Source organism: Camarhynchus parvulus, chromosome 17, assembly GCF_901933205.1.
Source record: "Camarhynchus parvulus chromosome 17, STF_HiC, whole genome shotgun sequence".
NCBI classification, from domain to species: domain Eukaryota; kingdom Metazoa; phylum Chordata; class Aves; order Passeriformes; family Thraupidae; genus Camarhynchus; species Camarhynchus parvulus.
The window spans coordinates 10,737,946-10,759,259 of NC_044587.1; the positions used below are offsets into that span (position 1 = coordinate 10,737,946).

General features: G+C 46.2%; 1 protein-coding gene across 3 annotated transcripts in view; it reads left to right on the plus strand.

Annotated features, from left to right (window-relative positions):
* EXD3 (exonuclease 3'-5' domain containing 3) overlaps nucleotides 1–21,314 on the plus strand; it is a 136,395-nt gene that overhangs the window by 5,090 nt on the left and 109,991 nt on the right. For all 3 annotated transcript variants that reach the window (XM_030961429.1, XM_030961433.1, XM_030961430.1), the window contains exon 2: nucleotides 170–235. The gene's annotated coding sequence lies outside the window, so the exon portion shown is untranslated. The remainder of the gene's footprint in view (nucleotides 1–169; nucleotides 236–21,314) is intronic.

Consider the following 21,314-nt stretch of genomic DNA (forward strand, 5'->3'; position numbering starts at 1 on the left):
GCAAGAAGTGAAGAAGTTAGCAAGTACGTGAGAGGGGTTCAAGGAAGAATGTGCTGCCTACCAGCTCTGTCTCCCAGCCTGCATTAGCCAGGTGCCTGCTGGGGCTCTGGGGCTGAGGTGTTGATTGCCAGGTGTCCAGGCGCTCACAGGTCTGTTTGCTTCCTCGCAGCTCCTGGTGGCAGCAGGGTTCCCCAGACATCGCCCAGCAGTGACGCCTCCACCATCCTCCCTCGGGGTGAGTTTGCCAGATCTGTTCAGATCTGTTCTGCTTCTGACTCACATCTGGCAGGATGGGGGCAGTGCAGCTTCAGGAACTTCTGCCCCTTCCCGTTCTGTCTTGTAGGAGCTTGGAAAAGGATCATTTGCACCTTCTGCTCCCAGCTGGGGAGTTGAGTGGATCCCACCTGGGTGGGATGCCTTGGTGCAGGACAGGGGGAGGGAGGGGACAGGAGCTGCACAGGAGCTGCTGTGACTCTGCTGAGCCCACCCTGAGCAGCTGTGCTCTCCTGGCATAGCTGCAGGCACAGCTTCAAGGGCAAGGAACAGCCCTGTTCTGAGATAATTCAAGTGAATTTCTGTTCTGAGGATCAGCGTGGCATTTGTGTCTCAAGAAGAACTTTTCTGGTTTGCAGGATGCTTTATTAGTTTATGTAGGTGGGTGAAAGGGAACTGGGCAATAAACCATGTGTCTGCTGTATGAACTTGTAGCCAGTCCTGTTCCACCACTGCAGTCTGTGTGACCACTCTTGGGTGCAGACGTAATAGTCAGTATTTTATGGTACACCAGTGTATTAAGGAATATATTCAAGGAGATTGCCTTTTGATTTGTGAACTTCATTGATTATATTCTCTTATTTTTGTAAAGTTTGATCTAACTACAGCATGTGTTGAAAAGCTATCCAGCAATTCCTTACAGAATGTGTAAAACTCAGTTTATCTTAAAAAGTTGTACTGGGTTAACTTTCATCTTTTTCAGTATCCTTTCTTCTCTTGGAATGGGAGAACTGTGAATTGTCCCATCTTTCTCTATAGTCCTGCTGCCTAGAGGTATTTACCAATGAGGGCTTGCACAGTGCCAGGCAGTATAAAATATCTGTGCAGGAGCAGTCACCAGTTAGTGTCTGTCATCTGCTTTCCCGTTTTCAAGTGGAGACAAGGCTCATTTGGGGTTTTCCTGGTGTTCCCGTGTGTGTGAAATGCAGCTGCAGCCTCGTTAGAGGGCACTCTGGAATCACCCAGGGAGCGGAGCAGCCTCATTCCCCTGCAGCTCTCCAGAGAAATCCGGCTGCAAACATCCTTGGCCCCAGAGCAGAAAGTGGGAATGTGGAGCTGGATTTCCCTGGGTACCGGTGATCCAAGGCTGGACTGCCTGTGCTGTGGGCTCAGTTCATGCTCGTGCTCTATATGGAATATAGCAACAATTTATTCGAGAATTCACTGCAGTTTTCCAAATGTGAATTAATGAACTTGTTTTTCTCCTGGCCTTTACCCCATAAACTGCCCTGATCCTAAATCTGTAACCATTTTAGATATTGGTTTTTGATTGCTATTGTCTTTAAAAAAGTAAATCCTTGATAAAAATATAAGGTGCTTCAGAACCTCTTGGGTTTTAGTACCAGCCCTTCCACCAGTTCTGTGTCTTTGACAAACAGTTTGTTGTGTCTCCTTTCACTTTCTTTGTGTCAAAAAGAGGATAATGATTTTTACCTTGGGTGAATTAATCAATATATATAAATATGCTTTGAAATCTGAAGTGGTTTAGAATTTTTTGAAAATATAATTAAAATGTTGAACAAAACAGGAGTCAGAGAAGTCAAATTTAAGACCATGATTATTATTCAGCTGCTTTTGTGGTGCTTCTCTTCTGGCAAGATTATAGAGCCAGATCATTTGCATTACTTTTGATTTCCTGATGTTTTTAGTTTTTTGTCCAAGGAACAGCATATTTATATGCAGGAGTCAGATTGTCTGTAAACACAAACATAATCTCACCTTTGTGCAAACACACCTTGTTTTGCTTTTACAAAACCAAACCAAACCGGTGGGACCCAGAATTGCTAATTCTGAGCAATTAGTACTGACTCATCCCCAGCCTGGGGAAGCTTGGCAGGAGCCAGGCTGCGTTTCCTGGGCTGGAGCCGTCCCTGCAGGGCACAGAGCTCTGCTCTGAGCTGGAACTCCACTCAGCTCTGGGCCATGGCTTCACTCAGCTCTAATCTTTGGCTCCACTCACCTCTGGGCTCTGGCTCCACTCAGCTCTGGGCTGTAGCTCCACTCAGCTCTGGGCCATGGCTCCACTCAGCTCTAATCTCTGGCTCCACTCAGCCCTGGGCCATGGCTCCACTCAGCTCTAATCTCTGGCTCCACTCAGCCCTGGGCCATGGCTCCACTCAGCTCTAATCTCTGGCTCCACTCAGCCCTGGGCCATGGCTCCACTCAGCTCTAATCTCTGGCTCCACTCAGCCCTGGGCCATGGCTCCACTCAGCTCTAATCTCTGGCTCCACTCAGCTCTGGGCCATGGCTCCACTCAGCCTCTGGGCTCTGGCTCCACTCAGCCCTGGGCCATGGCTCCACTCAGCTCTAATCTCTGGCTCCACTCAGCCCTGGGCCATGGCTCCACTCAGCCTCTGGGCTCTGGCTCCACTCAGCTCTAATCTCTGGCTCCACTCAGCTCTGGGCCATGGCTCCACTCAGCCTCTGGGCTCTGGCTCCACTCAGCCCTGGGCCATGGCTCCACTCAGCTCTAATCTCTGGCTCCACTCAGCTCTGGGCCATGGCTCCACTCAGCCTCTGGGCTCTGGCTCCACTCAGCCCTGGGCCATGGCTCCACTCAGCTCTGGGCCATGGCTCCACTCAGCCTCTGGGTTCCCGGTGCTGTGGGTGCTGCAGATGGGGGCTGGGTTCTGTCACTGCTCTGGGATGCCCCTGTCCTCTCTGGGATGGGAGGGGAGGATGGGGTGTTGTGACAGGTGACAGGACAGGGACAACTGTGCACAGAGCCAGCTAACTGAGCAGCTCTGTCCAGAGTGCCGTGTGTGCTCTACCAGGGAGCTGTACTCCAAGGGACAGCTTTGCTGTCCATAGGGCAGGGACAGTGAACACTGACCACAGGAGTGTTTATCAGAGCAGGTTCTGTGCTCAGCCAGGAGACAGACAGCACTTGCTCGGCGTCCTGAATCACTGTGCCAGGCCTCTGTGAACTCTCTTGGCCACGAGACTTCATTCTCCACAATCAAAGCAGAATATATGAAAAAGTCCTGGTCAGGCCTACTTTTTCCTCTCCTAGTTTTTAATCTCCTCTTGCACTTTCCCTTTCTGTCCCCCCAGAACTTTCCATCCCCTTGGAAACTTTTTGGCAAAGAGAGGTTGCCTCCTCAGGGATTCTCCAGCATCCTTCTGTGGGAGAGCACAGGAGGCAGCAGCAGGAGCTGCCTGAGCCCCGCGGGTGGCTGCAGGTGTGTGGGAAGCAGACCTGGGGAGATCCTGAGCCCGTGGTGAGGCAGCTGATGGCACAGGGTGACAGCCCCTGCAGGCTGGGCTGGGCTGGGCTGGGCATCCTGCAGAGCAGCCCTGGACAAAGGCAGGCACTCTGCACTTCCCAGCTCCCACTGCTCTCCTGGAGGGTGGCACAGCTGCTCTGGGCAAAGGGAGTGGGTGGGGGACAGAGGGGACAGAGCAGCCCAGAGCTGATCCGGGCTGATATGTGCCCCCTGGATCCTTTCAGGGAGTTGGGAATACAGCAGCAGACAGGCAGGCTGGGATGGCCTCCCAGTGACTGCATCAGCTGGAATTCCTGAGGAGCCTTTTATTTGTCTGGCTGGCAGATGGATTTTAAGGTGGAATGGAATACACAGGGACTCCTCTGGCAAAGATGAAAACAGTTGCTGAGCTTAAAGCATCTCGTCTGTGAGACTGGGGATTGTGGTTTTTAATGGGTTTGAAGAGTGTTTCTTGTACTCTTGTGATTTCTGTGAGTGACTTCAGGACTGACACTGTGAATGGCAGAGGCGTCAGCCAAAATCTTCACCCCTTCAGTGTTATCCTCCATCCCACATCCAGATCCCCCTCGTGTTTTACCACAGTTTGGATATTCTAAGAAGGCATGGTAATCCAGGAGCCAGGGACATTTCAGAACATGTCTGAAGAGGAGCTCTACCTTGCTTGTAGGAAACACTTTCTGCCAGTTTTGAGTAATAGCTCCTCACAGAACATTTCTGTGGAACTGAAAGTTTTGTTTTATGGTGATGGTGTTTTGTTTTTTGTCACTGTTTGAAGACAGCTGTGTTCTGTGGTGACACATTTGCCTGAGCTGGCCAATGCCATCCCTACAGCACAATGTGTTAAGAGGAATTGTTAAATGCTTTAGCTTGCAAATCAGCTCCAGGTACAAATTAGATTTTTATTATGCAGTACTTAGACCCATGTATAGTTACAGTTCAATGTTGTACTCAAGTTCTGCCAAACCCTGATTCTGGGCAGTATTTTGGGGCTGGTGGTGGGGCTGGGGTTTCTGAGCCCCTCGCTGCTGATCACCTGCCCCACAGTGATGCTCTGACTGGGCAGGTTCTTGTGCTGGGCTCAGAAGCCACTGTGGGACAACCTGTGTGTGACAGGGGAAGGCAGCAATAGTGCAGAGTGTCTCCTGCTTAAAAAAGAGTGAAAAAGCCCCTGCTGATAGAGGTTAAGGGAACAAATACAACTGTAAAAGCACATGAGAGAAGCATAATAGGAAAGCTTAAATTTTGGGCAATTTTCTGCCTAATGTAATGATGTAATGGAGCAGGAACCACTTTTTCCTTTCTTTTTTCTTCTCTTGTTTCTGTAGGAGCCCAATGGTGCTGTCTGGTTGACTTGTCAGAGGGTAAAGCACCAAAAAATAACCAATTTTAACTAAAGCTAATGCAAAACTTTGGGTTTATGCTTAAAACTCCACAGAAAATGATTAAATAAAAAAGAACAAAAATGGATAAAGTCTTTTGTGTACAATGTCCAGAGCAATTTTAAAATACTCTTGTCCCATGCCTAAATAAATGATTGTTTCAGCCAAAGAGAAATCTTTCCTCATGATTTATTACACTACTCTGGATATAAGGCCTCTGAGCAGGATTGTCAGTTTATTAGAACAGCTTTCTTCTCCTTTCAGATTTAATCCACATGTTGTTGTATCAACAGAGCCTTTGCTCAGTTAGGAGTTATCCTTTTTTAATAATAAAAAAAAGTGAAAACACATGTTTTTTACCAGCCTTATTACAAAGAAACCTAGGATGATGTAGGGAGAGGTGAGCATCAAATGGTGACTGTAATTTGTAACTTCAGAGTGCTAAGAGGGTGAAAAATGGCCCTTTCCCCTCTGCCTGGAGCAAGCCTGGCAGGGACAGGAGGAGGCAGCATTATCTTTGGCCAGGATTTCCGAGGTTTTTTCCCCAGCTTATGCAGTGATGCTAAACATGCTCTTTTTAGTTAACTCTAATTTCCTTCCTTTTTTTTAAAGGGGAACTTATCTAGAGGTGTATGTAATTCACATTTCCTTCCTTCCTGTCTTCCTCCCCTGTAAAGAAGTTCTTTCTTGGATCCCTCCTGTTTTCTAAATGGAGAGGAATTACTCTCAGGAAACTCATGAGTTTGGTATTATTCCTATACTTGGTTTTGTGAGAAAACATTTATTTTAACTATAAATACTTTCTCAATACTTGCATGAGGGTTCAGGAGTGCACATGAGAGCTGCTCAGTGAAGCAGCTCACTCCATCACATGATGATAACCTTTGCTTGGCCTGTCACCCCACAGTCCTGCAGCATCAGGAATTAGTGCTGAAGCACCTCAGCACCTCCTGAACTGGCAGCTTGGGACCCAAATGTGGCCAAAGGCAGAGCAGTTCTGGTGTTGATGTTTCTGTTGCCAGTCTGGTTTCTTCCAGCTAGTGCTGGACTCCTGGCAGTCACCACAGTCCCCTTTAATTCTCTTGCAGATGTCAGCACAGCAGCTCCTGCCTCAAGTGTCAATAGAATAATTTGTAGTTGGTGTGATTTTAAAAGAAGCTGTTAATAACATGTCTTAAAACAGAATGAATTGGTCTGGCATTTAAAAAATGTGGTATAAGCCTATTCTACTCCTCAGAAGTATAGAAGAGAGTAAAAAACTATCCACCCTTAAGCCTTAAATAGTGAAGGGGGAAAGAAGGTTGTGTCCTTGCTGCCAGAAGCAGATGCAGGGGTAGCCTGGCAGGGATATTGGAGCTCTGGGGAAGGAGAGGCCCTGCTCTATCAGACAAATCCCTTGGTCCATCTTGAATCACAGAATTTCAGACTGGTTTAGGTTGGAAGGGACCTTAAAGCCCATCCAGTGCCACCCCTGCCATGGCAGGGACACCTCCCACTGTCCCAGGCTGCTCCCAGCCCTGCCCAGCCTGGCCTTGGGCACTGCCAGGGATCCAGGGGCAGCCCCAGCTGCTCTGGGCACCCTGTGCCAGGGCCTCCCCATCTCACAGGGAAGAATTTCTTCCTGATCTCTAATTTAATCCCACCCTCCTGTCCTGTCACTACCTGCCGGTATGAAAAAATCTGTCTCCATCCTTTTTACAAGCCCTCTTTAGGCTCTGGAAGGGGCTCTAAGGTGTCCAAGGAGCTTTCTCCTCTCCAGGTGAGCACCCCCAGCTCTCCCAGCCTGGCTCCAGAGCAGAGGGGCTGCAGCCTTGGAGGAGCTCCATGGCCTCCTCTGGACTCTCTCCAGCATTTCCAGGTCTTTTCAGTGCTGAGGCCTCCAAAGCTGGGCACAGCACTGCAGGTGGGGTCTCATGAGGGCACAGCAGAGGGGGAGAAAAGAAGACAGAATCCTCAAGAGCTTGTGCAGACCCTCAGGACTGGCAGCACCTTTTGGTGGGAGTCAGACTGGCCTGGCTTTGTCAGTGGCCAGGCAGGCAGAGCTGGCAGGGCAGGCAGAGCTGGCAGGGCTGGCAGAGCTGGCAGAGCTGGCAGGGCAGGCAGAGCTGGCAGGGCAGGCAGAGATGGCAGAGCTGGCAGGGCAGGCAGAGATGGCAGGGAAGGCAGAGATGGCAGAGCTGGCAGAGCTGGCAGGGCAGGCAGAGATGGCAGGGCAGGCAGAGATGGCAGAGCTGGCAGGGCTGGCAGAGCTGGCAGAGCTGGCAGGGCAGGCAGAGATGGCAGGGCAGGCAGAGCTGGCAGGGCTGGCAGAGCTGGCAGAGCTGGCAGAGCTGGCAGGGCAGGCAGAGATGGCAGGGCTGGCAGAGCTGGCAGAGCTGTGCCAAAGCAGCAGGCTATTCCTGTATGAGGCAGCTGAGGGACAATTGCCCCCCTGGCTGTGAACTGTTGGAGTGTTCCTTGCACAAGAAGGAAAGCACCTCCTTTGAGTGGCTGTGGAATGCAGACTGGGGGTTGGGTTTGTTTTTTGTGCACACTGGCCTTATGTCACTGCTGCCTTTTTCTCACAGGCTGAGCATACCTCTCCAAAGTAAGATAAATTAAAACACAGATCTTGGGAGGACTGGACTTTCCAAGCTCTCTCAGAGTCTCCTGTTCTCAAGTCTGCCTTCTAGCATCTGAAGTTCTCCATCCCTTGGTCCTACTGGGTGCTCAGATTGGGTTTGTTTCCTTTGTAGCGTACCTCTGTTCCTGATGAATGCTGGCCCTGTTGCTTCTCAAAACACCTTAGAGTGGAATAATTTCCAGAGCAGTGGTAAATGAAGAGGACATTTGGCCTGCAAGAAGAATGTCTTTATAGGTGGATTTTGCAGGGCACTGTACTATATTGTGCTTTCATCTATAATATCTTTGGGCAACCTCACCCCACTTTGAAGTTGGCCATTCTTTGAGCAGCTGACTGGATTGGAAAACTCCAGAGGTCCCTCCCAAACTAACTGACTCTGATTCTCTTTTCTTGTAGAGTTCTGGCAAAGATGTTTCTTTTGGCTTCATTTCCATCTCCCTTCCTTCATGCTCAACAGCTTTCATCATGTTCCCATCATAAGCAGTTCTTTTAACTGAAGTGATGTGTAAACATCAGGAACAGTTTCTAAACTGTAACATGAGTCTCCTTCCCTCATAGTTTAGACTTATTTTATGCTGCCATATTCAGATGATGTGAAAAATCAATTTTCCTTTATTACTTTGTATTAAGAGCTAATAACTTTTTTTTTGTCCTCAGAGAGAAACATTTTACCATGGGGCAATAAAAAGAATAATTCTCTAAAAGTTAATGGGTTGTGTTTTCAAATCACCTTTGGTCCTGTGCACTCTTTGTTGGAAAGCTGCAGAAGAAGGAAAGACAAAAAGAAAATAGCCTTGTTATTTAGGATCTATAAAATGATATTGTTACTGCCTTTTTAGTGAGTGTTGCATTTTTGCAGTAAAAACTGGAGTTTAGGGAAAGATACTGTTTTTATGGATATTGGTAACTATTATCCATACACTTTAGCTTCATGCTGTACAGCATTTTGCTTAAAATTTCAGCAGTTGCTGAAGCTGCTTTGACTGGTAGTGGGCCTGGTGATGTGTGTTAGTGCTGCAGGAGCTGTGCTGGGCAGGGGCTGCTGACAGCTGCTGGCTCGCCTGCATTTGCAGTTTTATTCTGGGGGCAGGACAGGATGGTGGGGCACTTAAATGGAGTTCCAGATACCAGAAGTATAATTTATCACATATGTCCTCCAAACTGGAGCTGCCTGATGTCAGAGTTGCTGCCTGCTGTGTGCTCAGACCTTAACCTCTGTGTTTAGATTGCCAATGTGGTGCCAATTAGTGGGACTGGGATGCGGACGCTGAGGAATATAACTCACTTCACATGGGCTGCCAAACAACTAGCAGATGTTGAGCTAATGGGTCTTGGCTACTACCAGCCTGACTTGGATTTCAACCCAGAGGTGAAGGAATTTATTTCTCTCTCATTACCAATTCCCTTGTCCCGAGATTTGGGAATTCCACCAGCTTACTCTGGGAGATGATGTAAAACATTTCCCCTCTCCCTCAAACCCATTCCCAGGGTGTCTTGTACCTTGCTTTATTTTGGTGTTAATTTGCCACCTTTGGTTTGTGTTATCCTACAGGATAACATGATGATCCATGGAAAATGAGGGTGTGAGCTCAAACATGCAGCTGGAATCCTGAACAGGAGAGCTCTGTGTGAGTGTGGGGTGGGTCAGGGACTGTCCCTGCAGCCTGCTCAGAGCTGTGATGGAGAGCCTATCCTGGGATTCCTGGAACTCCTTTGAGTTACAGAGGCCATAGGAAGTGCTGGGGTCTGGCTTGCTGGGGTCTTGCCTTTCTCTGTTCTCATGACTGGATATTGTACACTCAAACCCTGGAAAATGTGTAACTGCAGGCTCAAAGTTTTCCTTCTGGTGCTGACTCAGTGCTGGAGAATGGCCTGGCAGGTTCTGTGGCTTCTCTGGTGTGATTTAGAGGAGCAGGCAGTAGTTCTTACTCAAGTCACTTGGTCTGTTCAACCTGGAGAAGAGGAGACTGAGGGGAGACTCATCACAGTGACAAGTTTGTGGTGAGGTGAAGCAGAGGGGCAGCTCTGATCTCTGCTCCCTGTGACAGGGACAGGAGCCAGGGCATGGCTGGGGCTGGGCCAGGGCAGCTCAGGCTGAGCTCAGGGCAAGGTTCTTCCCCCAGAGGGTGCTGGCACTGCCCAGGCTGCCCAGGGAATGGGCACGGCCCCGAGGCTGCCAGAGCTCCAGGAGCCTTTGGCCAGCGCTGCCAGGGATGCACAGGGTGGGGTTGTAGGGGGACTGGGCAGGGACAGGGGCTGGGCTGGGGGATCCTGGTGGGTCCCTTCCAGCTCAGGGGATTCTGTCACAGAAGTACAAGTAGGATAAGGGAATCACTGTCTCCATAACCCTCAGCAGCTTCAGGAACAGAGACAAGGAAATGGGATCAGCTGAAGGAACAGAGGCCCTGAACACTGACTGGTACCTAAATCCCATTTCATACCTCTCTGTACAGCCAGCTGACACATTTAATGAGTGTGTGCAATATTAGGGCTGATGCTTTTTGTTCTCTCTGCAGTAAATTTGTCTTTTGTTCTGTGAGGATTTAGCCTTTGACCTAAAAATGCCATCTGTACCATTCTGTCCAGCATTTAGGTTTTCAGCAATTTCTTTACCTTGCTCATTTTCCACTGCAGTTCAAGGCTCTGCTATTCCCATAACAGGTGTCTAAAAACCAAAATCTTACTTAATGAGAAATTTTCAGTTGTAGCTTATTTTCTTACTGACATGCTGGTTTGAGGTGTCAAACATGATCAGCATCAACAGCAAGAGTTGAGTGAGGGTTAAATAACTGCCACAGCTATTATTCAGTGAGCAATGAAAATAAACTTCTTGCAAGGTCCTGTCATTTCTTGCTTTTCTTTGAGGTTTTAAAGAGAATGTTTCATTCAGTGATGTATTTCATTCTGAAATTCCAAAGAGAGCAATTATTTGTAATTCCCTGGTATGAGCAGAACTGGATCTGTTCTGTGGATTCATCTTTCTGGATGTTTATGTATTTATTAAGGATAACAGAATAGAAGCAATGCAAATAATTATACTGCACTTACATGATGAATAATAGCTAAATGATAATTACCTTTCTTGAAGCATAATTAGTTTTCACAATTTCTGTAGAATAAACAAAGAAAATGCAGCATGATAAACGAAGCAATAAGCTGAAATACCTGCTTTTTGAGATAGGAAAAGTATAGAATAATAAGGAGTATGGAGCTTTAAAACAGGAAAAACAATGGGAGAAAACTGGCACCCCAGTCCAAGAATGACATCCTTGGGAAACATCTGGTGAAGGAATCTAGAGAGGGGAAGATAATTTGGCTTTCTTCTGGCAATTGTGCAGAACTTGGTACAGAATTGTACTGCCAGTGAACACAAGTGCACTTACAGATCCTGCAGAAGCAACCCAAGCCAAAAACTTCAGAGAAGTGAAATTCCTTCATTTGCAAAGGGAAAATATATCAGAATGAGGCAGCAGGTTAAAAAGAAACTGAAAGGAGCAGTGACAAGGCTGAAACCTTTGTAGGGAGCTGAGGCTGATTTCAAGGCTCTGTGCTGCAGAGGAAATGCCTCAACCCTATCAATTGCTGTGAGAGAGAAGTTCTGATGTGAAGCAGCAGGGAAGGAAGGCTCGAGAGGCAGGGGCATCCTTCCAAAAGCTGAAGTCATGACCAAGTGAGGAAGACAGAAAAGAATAAACACTTTCAAAGGCTTTCAGAAAGTATAAAAAGTAACAGTTCTTTCCCAAATATGTTGGGAATAAGAAGCTTGTCCAAAAGCTTGACAAAACCCGTGGAGACCAGGGTGTGAAAAATCAGGAGGTGGAGCAGAAAGAAACATTGAGTTTCTGAGGCATCTACATTGTGCTTGGTTTCCTTAGCAGAACCCATCTCAAACCCAACTACTAAATCAAGAATTTAAGAACACAGTGAGGAATACCTGCCTGCAGGGACCAGGATGTCAGAGCCTCGGAAGGAGTCAGGAGAGGAAGTGTTGAATAATTAACACTTGTATGCAACCTTTCAGTTAAAATCTCCTCACTCCTGTTAGAAAACAAACAGGGCTGATACGATGCCAACTTCCAAGAGAGTTTCAGGGAGCTTGGGGAGCAGCAGACAGAAATCTGGCTTTGTATTGTGCAGTGTTGTCAAAAGAATAATACAGATCAGAATGAGCTGGCACTTGATTTTATATGGATGTGGGGGAGTCAGCATGTCTTTTGTAAAAGGAAGTTGCACTTGAGGAATCTTCAAGGACAAACATCTGGATTTTGGTATTCAGTGTGTGTGGTGTCCTCAGATATTCTAACAGCTCCTGACATGGTCCTTTGTCACAGCCCCTTAGAGCAGCTGCTTTCCTGGGGATCAGAGAATGTTCTTTAGCAAACCAGTGACTGATTAAAAGGTGAGAAAAAGTGTAGAAGTGGTGGTTGTTACACCCAAGAACAGTTCCCATGAGAATGACAGGGGAGTCTTAGGGACCTGAGGGAGGCAGTGGATGGAGAAATAACAAAGTCTGAGGGAATTCAGAGTTGTGGCATAGGCAGATCTAAAGCTGCAGAAGTACCTACCCTCTGATCCTGTGGGATTGGAAAACAAAGCAGCAGGTTAAACTTTGGGTCAGTAAATGTGGAGAAACATGTGAGAAAGCTATGGCTAAAGGAGGTCCTGCCTCCCCCAGGAACACATCCTGGGACAGTTTGCAAATGCAGAACATCTGGGCCTGAACAAAGGAGTGGGACAAAAGATAAGCAGTTGTTCCCCATTTCTCCTTAATTCCCTAACCAAAATGATGGACATCAGATGGAAGGTCAGGAAAAAGAGAAACACTGCTTTGCCTGCTGAGTACAATGTGGCACCCTGTGCAATATGACTCTGGTGCTTAGGGTTTGCAGGAGTGCCTGGATCCATTCTTGGAAGAAAGGGTCCACAAAGTCTGTGTTGTACCAGTACAGAAGACCTGGCATGTGGAAATCTTAAACTGCAGGCTGCTGTGGAGTCAGGGGATGAGCTGGGGACACAGCTCCCAGTTGTCTCCCTTAGGGCACTGTCTGAGTCATGGCACCGGCCAGGTGAAGGTGTGATCTGACCTGGAAGGCTCCTCTTCAGTGCCTTACTCTCATGAACTGCATTTTATTATTTCTGTGCTTGCCTGTTTCAAGCTATGCATTCCTCTCTCAGATGCTCCTCTTACAAAAAACCAAAAACAAAAACAAACAACCCAACAAGTTTGTTTTTTATGAAAACACTCTTTTTTGTCTTTTTTTTTGCATATAGTACATTGAGTTTTCATGTAACTTCAGTTTATTGTGTTTGTCTACAGACTGCTTGGACAGAAAATAGAGCTGCTGCTTAAGCATTTCCATATGTGTTCAGCCACATTGCTCAGCTATATTCTTCACCTAATGTAACTTGTAAAAATAAACATTTTTAAAGTGTTATTTTTATGTGTTGGTGAAGAGTTAATGGAATTAGAAAACGTTCCAGACCAGTGTCTGTTCCCACTGTGGATTGTGAGGAGGCCGTGTCATGTCCTGCTAGTTTTAAAGCAACCTACAGCTTCATGTCTAGGAATTTGAAGGCCAATTAGTTGATCCCTCCAGGAGACTTTGCTGAACATAATCCTCCAGACATTTGAACACAGCACAAGACTTGAACCTTCACAAGTTTTCCGTTTATGAGAGAGTTGTTTGTTAAAAGTGGAGAGAACAATCCAGCCCTGCCAAGTACACACCAGGCTTACACAGCCCTGCTGGCCTCAGACAGAATGTGTTGTCAATTCTGGTTTATTTAGGGCAGATTTGCAAAGCTGGTGTGTTGATATGACACGAGGGAGTGTGTGATAAGTCCCATCTGTGCAAGCTCCATTTCCTATAGGCTGCCTTGCACAGATGGCCTCCTCCAGGATGGTTTGAATTTCACACTTGAAGCTGAGAAAGCCAGGTTTGAGGAGATGTGCTGTAAGTTGATTAAGGCACTTGTAAACTCAACATAGATAAAAATGTTGGCGAAGGGGCAAGTGGCAGGAAGGAGAAGTCATCTCTGTCTCCTGACTCAGCCCATGTCCCCCCACCTGTTCCTGTGGGGCAGGTAAAACTCTGCCTCATCTTTTGTTTCTGTCTGGGGAATTGAACTGTTTTATCACTGCAGGAGAAGTTACTGGGAGTCCTGACATGAAGGATGTTTGCTCCTTGTCTACTGTGTGAAAACATGCTTATTTGGGTATGCAAACTGAGCTAGGTCTCATTTTTTTTCTCTTTTCTAGTTTCCAGCCTTTCTATCACTGGTAGAAGTGAATGAAATAGGAATAGTGGGGTGAAGTTAGAAGAGCCCAGTACTGAAGCAAAGTCTATGGCCTTTATGTACAAGAAGAAATCAGTCCTAGAATCCTGCAGAGTGTGGGAAGAAGAACATCGGGATGCTCCAGGAGCCTGTTGATCATTCCTGGCTAAAGTTAGCCAACATCTCCTTGGTGTGTCTGTGCAAAGTACCAAAAGCAGGGTGGAGATGAGCCTTTGCTTTTCCCCCATTGCTCTCTACAGCTCCCTGACAGGAGTTTGTGGGTCAGTCTCTTCTCCCAGGTGACAAGTGACAGGACAAGAGGAAACAGCCTCAAGTTATGCCAGGGAGATTTAGGTTGGATATTAGGAAAATGTTTTTCATGGAAAGGTTTGTCAAGCTTTGGACCAGGTCTTTTCCCACCTCGCTGATTCCATGGTGTGTAATGTTGAGATGTTGGGATGCTCCAGAAGGACCTCATGGAGTTTGCTGGTGCATGATCACCCTGGGACATAGTGTCAGGAGCACATGGGACTTTGTTTAGGTTCAACTCAGAGATGAAATCAATAGATGGTCATCAAAATAAGAAAAAACTTGTATGAGAATTCAAGTCACTTTTGCAGATTAATATTTTTAGCACTTCTTTTGAGGGAAGCTGCCCAGATTGCCCAATAGCAAGAGAGTTGCTTAGGAGTGAAGGAATATGGGTGACTTGGAAGAGTCTCCTCAAAGGAAATACTTCCAAAACCACAGTTTGTTAGTGATGGGGTGAGAACCCTGGCCATGTTGGTGTGCCAGGGTCTGCAGGAGATGTGCTGGTGCAGGTGCTGCTTTTTGTGACAGAAGGAGAACTTGAGTAACTTGTGATCTGCTAGCCCTAGGCTGAGGTCAGCCTTCAGCTGGAAAGTGAGAACCTGTTGGTCAATAAAATCAGACCAGGGTGGCAGAAGGAGCAAGGATTTAGATTCCCTGCCCTGGTGTGTGTTCAGGTTTGATGGTGATGATGATAAGAGTGCAGCAATGTTCTGTGGTAGCTGCTGAGGACAGGAATGATCTTCAAATGTCATCCTGTGGTCAGTATCTAGTCCTGCATTTTGGCATGCAGGGCACAAGTGGGATGAAGGAAGTGGGTTCAGTAGCACCCTGTGACAGCAATAGCTGTGGCTGCAAGAGAAATTTAGAGCCCCTGAAGAAATTTAGGTTTGACCTTCTAGCTGTTCTTCACTGAGCAACTGCAAATTAAGGTTTTTCTGGGGCTCTCAACTTGGCCTGATTTTCAGAGATTTTAATGAGAATGGCAAAGCCACATCCGGCTATGGAAAACATAGGTGCTTCAGAAATGGAGGAAATGCTTATGATGAATTTTCTCAGGTCTGCAATTTCCATCAAGGAAATATCCGCTGAGATAAAGTTCTGTGGAATTATGAATAATTTCAGATCACAAGGGTATTACAGTCCTGCTGTTGGGGTTCTGTAAGCCTGATTTATAATGATTTATGCCTTTTCTAGAATGGAAAATAGCGTGGAATCAACTCACTGTGTTCACATGTTTCAGTATTTCCCTTCTGCTGCTGTGCTGTGTGTGTGGTGTGGCGTTTTGTTGGATTTTTTAGTCTCTTTTGGGTCCTGTTTTAAATGCCACCCCTCCCCTTGGTGCTCCAGTCCAGCTTATGGGTCTGTGAGTGATGTCCTGAGTCCTGCATCTCCTCCCATTGTCTGGAGTGAGACCAGACACTGTATTTTGGATTAAGGGAGTGAGAAGTCCTTGGGATGGAGTAAGGTTGATATCTCCTGTGGCTCTGTGCTCCACAGGGCTGGTCAGCCCAGGATCTGTGCAGCCAGCAGGGAGAAGTGTCTAGGGCACGAGTCTAAAAGGGCATGAGTTGTACCCCAAAATGAAGGGTCTCCTAGAAGTGTGTCCTTTGACAACCCAACTGTAAGAGATGTCCTCAACTAAGTAGAGGAGAAAACACCCTGCCAAAAAAGGACCTGGCTAAAACCAAATCAATGAATTCAAATGTTTTTATTTAGTAAACAATGGGAAATTGCTTTCAGAGCGAAGTCCTTGAGAGCGCTTTCCCCATTTCCTGCCTCTTCTGGCACTGGTTTCCATTCCCTGTATTGTTGTTGCAGCACTTGTCAAGGAGCTGCTGAGCTTTAACCATGGACAAACCAAACTCTGCCATATGTGCAAGGAGATTTGCCGCAGCCCCTGAGGCAGAGTGGGGTGCAGAGCGAATGTGCTTCATTTTTCCTTCTACCTCCCATCTGTGCTTGCACAAAACCCCAGGGGGATGTGGTTGGACAGCCCTGCCCAGCAGGACACAGGCAGGACACTGGGGATGGGGTAGGAGACTGTGGAATACAACAGGAGGCTGTACTGGGCTGGTTCCAGTCCGTTCCAGCTGACAAATTGTGAAATATGTCTTAGCCAACATTTGCTGAAGTGGTTCAGTAGATGCATGTACTGGATCTGTTTCAGTGAGCCCAGGATGGGTTTTGTGGTGGAGGGGATACCCTTCCCTGGTCACCAGTGCATGTGTCAGTGTGACTTTCAAGAACTGGACATGCCTGTGTTCTGGAAATGATGGCTGAAGTGCTCTGTGTTAGTGAGCTGAGATCTGAAAGGAGATTTCTTGGGAGTTTTGGACCCATTCTTGCCAAAGTAATGGAATAAGCAGGTGTACACTGGTGCTCCTAAAGCTTCATTTATTCTTACTGTTCCTCTAATTGCCAAAAAGGAGCTGGCAGGTACCCAAGTGCCATTGAACCATCTGTAGATGGAAATTCCATTTCATTCTCTGGAAGATGGATATCTTCTATTTCCCGTTAGCTCATCCAGATTCTTCACATTACTAGGAAATATTTGTGTCATTTATGAGCATTAATAAACTGCAGCCTTGGAATATGAAGCATTCATGAACATTAAAAAAATGCAAAGGGATATGAAGAACAAAAAAATGAGAGTCGTATCGAGGTCCTCTTTCATTGATCTGTGACTGGCAAAAGTGTTGTTGTCTTCCTGAGTGCTCCCTGGTGCATCCATCCTGCCTTCTGGAGCTATAACAATGCAGCAACACCAAAGCTGCTAAATCACTCCATTACTTAATTTAATGATAGAGATATGGAGTAAATGCAGGATAAAAATAAAGTGCATTTTTCAAATATCCACTTATATTGAACAGAGCAAGAGAAATGGAAAACACAATTAATGCAGGATATCAGGTAGGTTTGAGCCTGACCTAATAGTGCCCCAAACCTGTGTTTCTTTCATTTCTTAACTTTAATTTAAAATTTATAATTTATATTTATATATTTATTATTAAATTATATTTTTAAATATTATGTTTATATATTATATTTATAATATTTATAATTTAGATTTAAAAGTAAATTTTGCAGATTTATGTGAGGTGCTTTGCTGGGGCCTCAAGGAGCATATTGGAATCAGTGGGACATGGAAATTCTATAAGGTTTGTTTGACTTTCCTTCTTTGCTCCGTGACAGTTGCACGGTCAGTTCTGTTAATGCAGTCCAGATAAAATGAAGACCAGGATCTTTTCTGATTTAACTCGTTGTGCTGCAGATTAAGCCTTCTCTTGGAATGAGTCTGTAATTTCTGGCCGTGTTCCTGCCCCACTGCTCACTGTGGCCAGGCAGGACGTGGATGTTCCCGGCGCTGCCAACCTGCCAAATTCCCTGGAGAGCCCTTGACCAAAGAGCTGTGGGAGGTTAAAAGGATATGGCTCCCTGAAGTCCTTTCCAGGCACATGTTCTCATTGTTCCCATAATTGGAAAGGATTTAAATGGCAATCCATGCTGGTGGCAGACTCAAAGCTCTTCTGTTTTTTGATATTTATTAACTCCTCAAGAAACAGCAGCATTAAGTGTAGAGGAAGGTACACATTCCGTTTCTCCATGGCTGAGGGCTTCTTTTTGTTTTGGGCTACAGAATAAAATAACGAGAAAGGCATGGAGGGCTTCAGCAGATTCATTGAACTGAAGCCTCAGTCTTTTCTGCCTTTAGGCAGATGACCTAGAGAAGCTTATTGGTAGATGCTGCAATGAATGTCTGATGATTCTACTATCTTAAAGATATCAGAATTTATCCCATTGTATCAGTAACTACTGCTGAAATTCATGGAAAGGAAAGCAAGATCTGAACTCTCTTACAGCTTCCACCAGAACTCAGCAATCATCTCTCCAAATCCTTCAGAGGTACCAATAAATGTGCCTGGGATACTGGAAATCCATGTGCTTCCCAAAGCTTTCCAGAACCAACCATGCTCACATTCTGCTTAATCACAGAAATGGATTAATCTGGTGTACTTGTGCCTGTTCTTTTTGTGGAAACATTAGAACAAAAGAAATTTCTGGAGTTTTTCATCTGATGTAACAGCCAAAAGAAAATAAAGGAAACTTCCCCAGAGCCTTATATTCATGAAAGCTGATCTTACAGCGTTCCTGAAATATCTGCTGATCAAAACTTTGTTCCTCTGAAAAATTACTCAAATTTAGAAGCCTGTCCATTCCTAACATTCAATTCTGTATTTTGTTTCTTTGTTCTCAGCTGCTTTTCAGCTCCTCTGACATTTCAGTGGGATGGGGCTGGGTTTAATGTTGCAGCTCCCATCTGCTGTATGCAGTTGGTTATTAGACAAATAAGGAACAGGAGATAGGAGGAATTGTGACCAATCTCTTCTAATACCAAAGCTGTGGAGCTTCAAAATAACAGTGGAAAGGTTTAGATCTCTCTAGATCCATCATAAGGTGATACCTTTTCATGCACCATGGATGAGTTATGGAAAGCTGTGGTGTGGGGTGGTGCAAATGCTAAAACTTGTGTGAATTCAAGAAACAACTGAACAAACTGATGGAATAAAAACACCAAAGACTTTTACAAACAATCTCCATCTCTGTCTAGCAGATTTCTAGAGGCTGGGAGAGTGTCAGGGAAATATCTGTTCACATACGCTCTGTTTTACTGCTGTTCCCTTGGCATCTGCTATTGCCAAACTTTGAAAACTTTGGGGACAGGACATGGCTCGATGATTCTTCAATCTGGAAGGGCCATGGGAAGGCAGGAAATGCTCTGCTATCCCATGAAGCATCTTCATGGTCTTCTCTGCAGTAACCCAGCCAGGAGCTAACAAAAAGGACTGGTACCTTTGGGGAACACACACACACACAAAAAAGAGAGATGACAAAAAAATAAAGGCATGATGAAATACAGATCAAAGAGAGTCCTAATTCTTATCTCTAGGCAAGAAGATGGGCGTCCCACCTAAAGTGTTAAACATTAAGATACTGTTGTGTGCTTATATGGGCCCTTGGTCTGAAGAAGGGTGCCTCATTCTGCACAGCTGCCAGTGTGAAGCTGGCAGAAACTCAGAAAACTGAGATGAGGTTTGTGTGTTTTACACTGGTTTAACATGACAGCTCTGCTCCAGTCCTCTGCCCTGATGGCCAGCTTCATCAGCTCCATCATTTTCTGGGTGCTTCACTGATGTGCCAGTAAATTCACCATGAGGGAACTGTTCCTTCCTGCAGGAGGGAAAGGGTTTTTAATGGGCCAGTGTGTGTTTACACTGGTTCATCTCTGGATTTAACACTTTATCCTATTGGTAAGTGCCTGTTTATTTGGGTGTTGTGGCCAGCCCCCATTAGTCAACAAATGGAAGGGAAGCTCTGGCCTTTGGTGTCTCCCACAGCTGTATCTGCAGTGGCTGTTCTGATTTGGGTGTCAGATGGTGCCTCACAGAAGCCTGATTGGATCCTGGTCTGTGACAAAATGGATTCTGTACTTGTTACACTGGTGGGAACCCTACACAAGGAAAAGCTGCTGGCACTTCTGCTGTGCTCCAGTGAACTGGAGTGAACTGGAAAGGATGAGACAAATACAGAAAAGCAGTTTGGCCAGCCAGCCATTTTCCATGTTTCCATTGCTGTCATGTGTCCTTGGAAAAGAGTCGCTTCTCTCACATATGTGTCTTTAAATATTATGTTCCTCCGGCTTTTTTTTTTTCTTTTAATCAACTTCAGCTCTCTTGTTTTCCCCAAAAGCTTTAGTCTGTGTCTCAGTTTTGTCCTCCTCAGTATCCCTGGTGAATTCTGCCTTACAAAATCTGTGGACATAAATTGACCCATCATTAATACGAAAATAAAATAACAATGATGAGACACTCCCACATCCCTTTCAGTCTTTGTCTTAAGACCCATACCCATGGTAGTGAGGGACATGGGGCTCGTATGGGGCAGTGCTTAATGGTAACACCACAAATCCAGTGGTGAGGTCATGGTCTTCTCTTCACAGAAATCGGATCTGGAAATTGTCTTGCTAACACGTTTAATCCATTTCCTTGCCATTGTCTGATTCTTTCCTGCAGTACATTTGTTGGTGGTGTGCCCAGTCTCTCATAAAATACCCACACAAAAGCGCTTCCACTGTTTCCCTGAGGACTAATTCCTTATATTGATTCTCACTCTTTCAAAATTTTTTTCCCAGATACTCAGCCTACCTTTTGCTCTTAGTTAACTGCCTTGCTGCCATGCCTGTCTGCTGGTGTGGTCTTTGGTATTGTCTGTGAAGTCCAGGCTTGCACCCTTCAGGTCGGGTCTCCCACTGTGCTCAGGTTCTGCCTCCACCTGTCTGCTGGTCCTGGAACAGTCTGAGCTTCATCCCAGGGGGCAGCTCCAGTCTCTGCTCCCTGTGACAGGGACAGGAGCCAGGGAATGTCTGGGGCTGGGCCAGGGCAGCTCAGGCTGAGCTCAGGGCAAGGTTCTTCCCCCCGAGGGTGCTGGCACTGCCCAGGCTGCCCAGGGAATGGGCACGGCCCCGAGGCTGCCAGAGCTCCAGGAGCCTTTGGCCAGCGCTGCCAGGGATGGACAGGGTGGGGTTGCTGGGGGGTCTGGGCAGGGACAGGGGCTGGGCTGGGGGATCCCTTCAGTCCCTCCCAGCTCAAGAGATTCTGTGATGGTGTTGGCTTGAGCAGGCTCTGCAGCAGTGTTTTTGTGGTGAGATGCCAATGGTCCAGGAGATGCATGTAGGACCCCACAGCTGGGATGTGCTTCTGGAGCATTTGTATGTGTGCAGCCCAGAGTACAGATTTTCACAGAGCCTGTGTCACCCTGTGCACCCCCCGGAGCCACCACACGATGATGTGGTCTTGATTATCCATTTATTTAAGAATATTTCCCTGCAGTGTCTTTAGTTTACTTTTTTTTTCTCAGACTTCCTTTATTGTTCATTGGTAAGCTTGAGGTTACACAGGGTTACTTTGCTTCTGTGGCCATCTGCCAAATTATTTGAATAAGGATCATCTGCTCAACTTTTTAATGTATTTTTTGGTTCTTTAGAGTTGTCTAAAAAAGATGGAGCCAGCAGCATCTTTCCAAAGGATTCGCAATAAATATTAACTATAAGATTTTGAATGATGATGTTTTACCTGAATTTTGCAGGTTTTTTAAAAACCCAAAATGCGTTGAGTTAGTCTGGGTAAGGTTTATTTTTCAGGAACCACAGTCTGTGGTTCACTGAT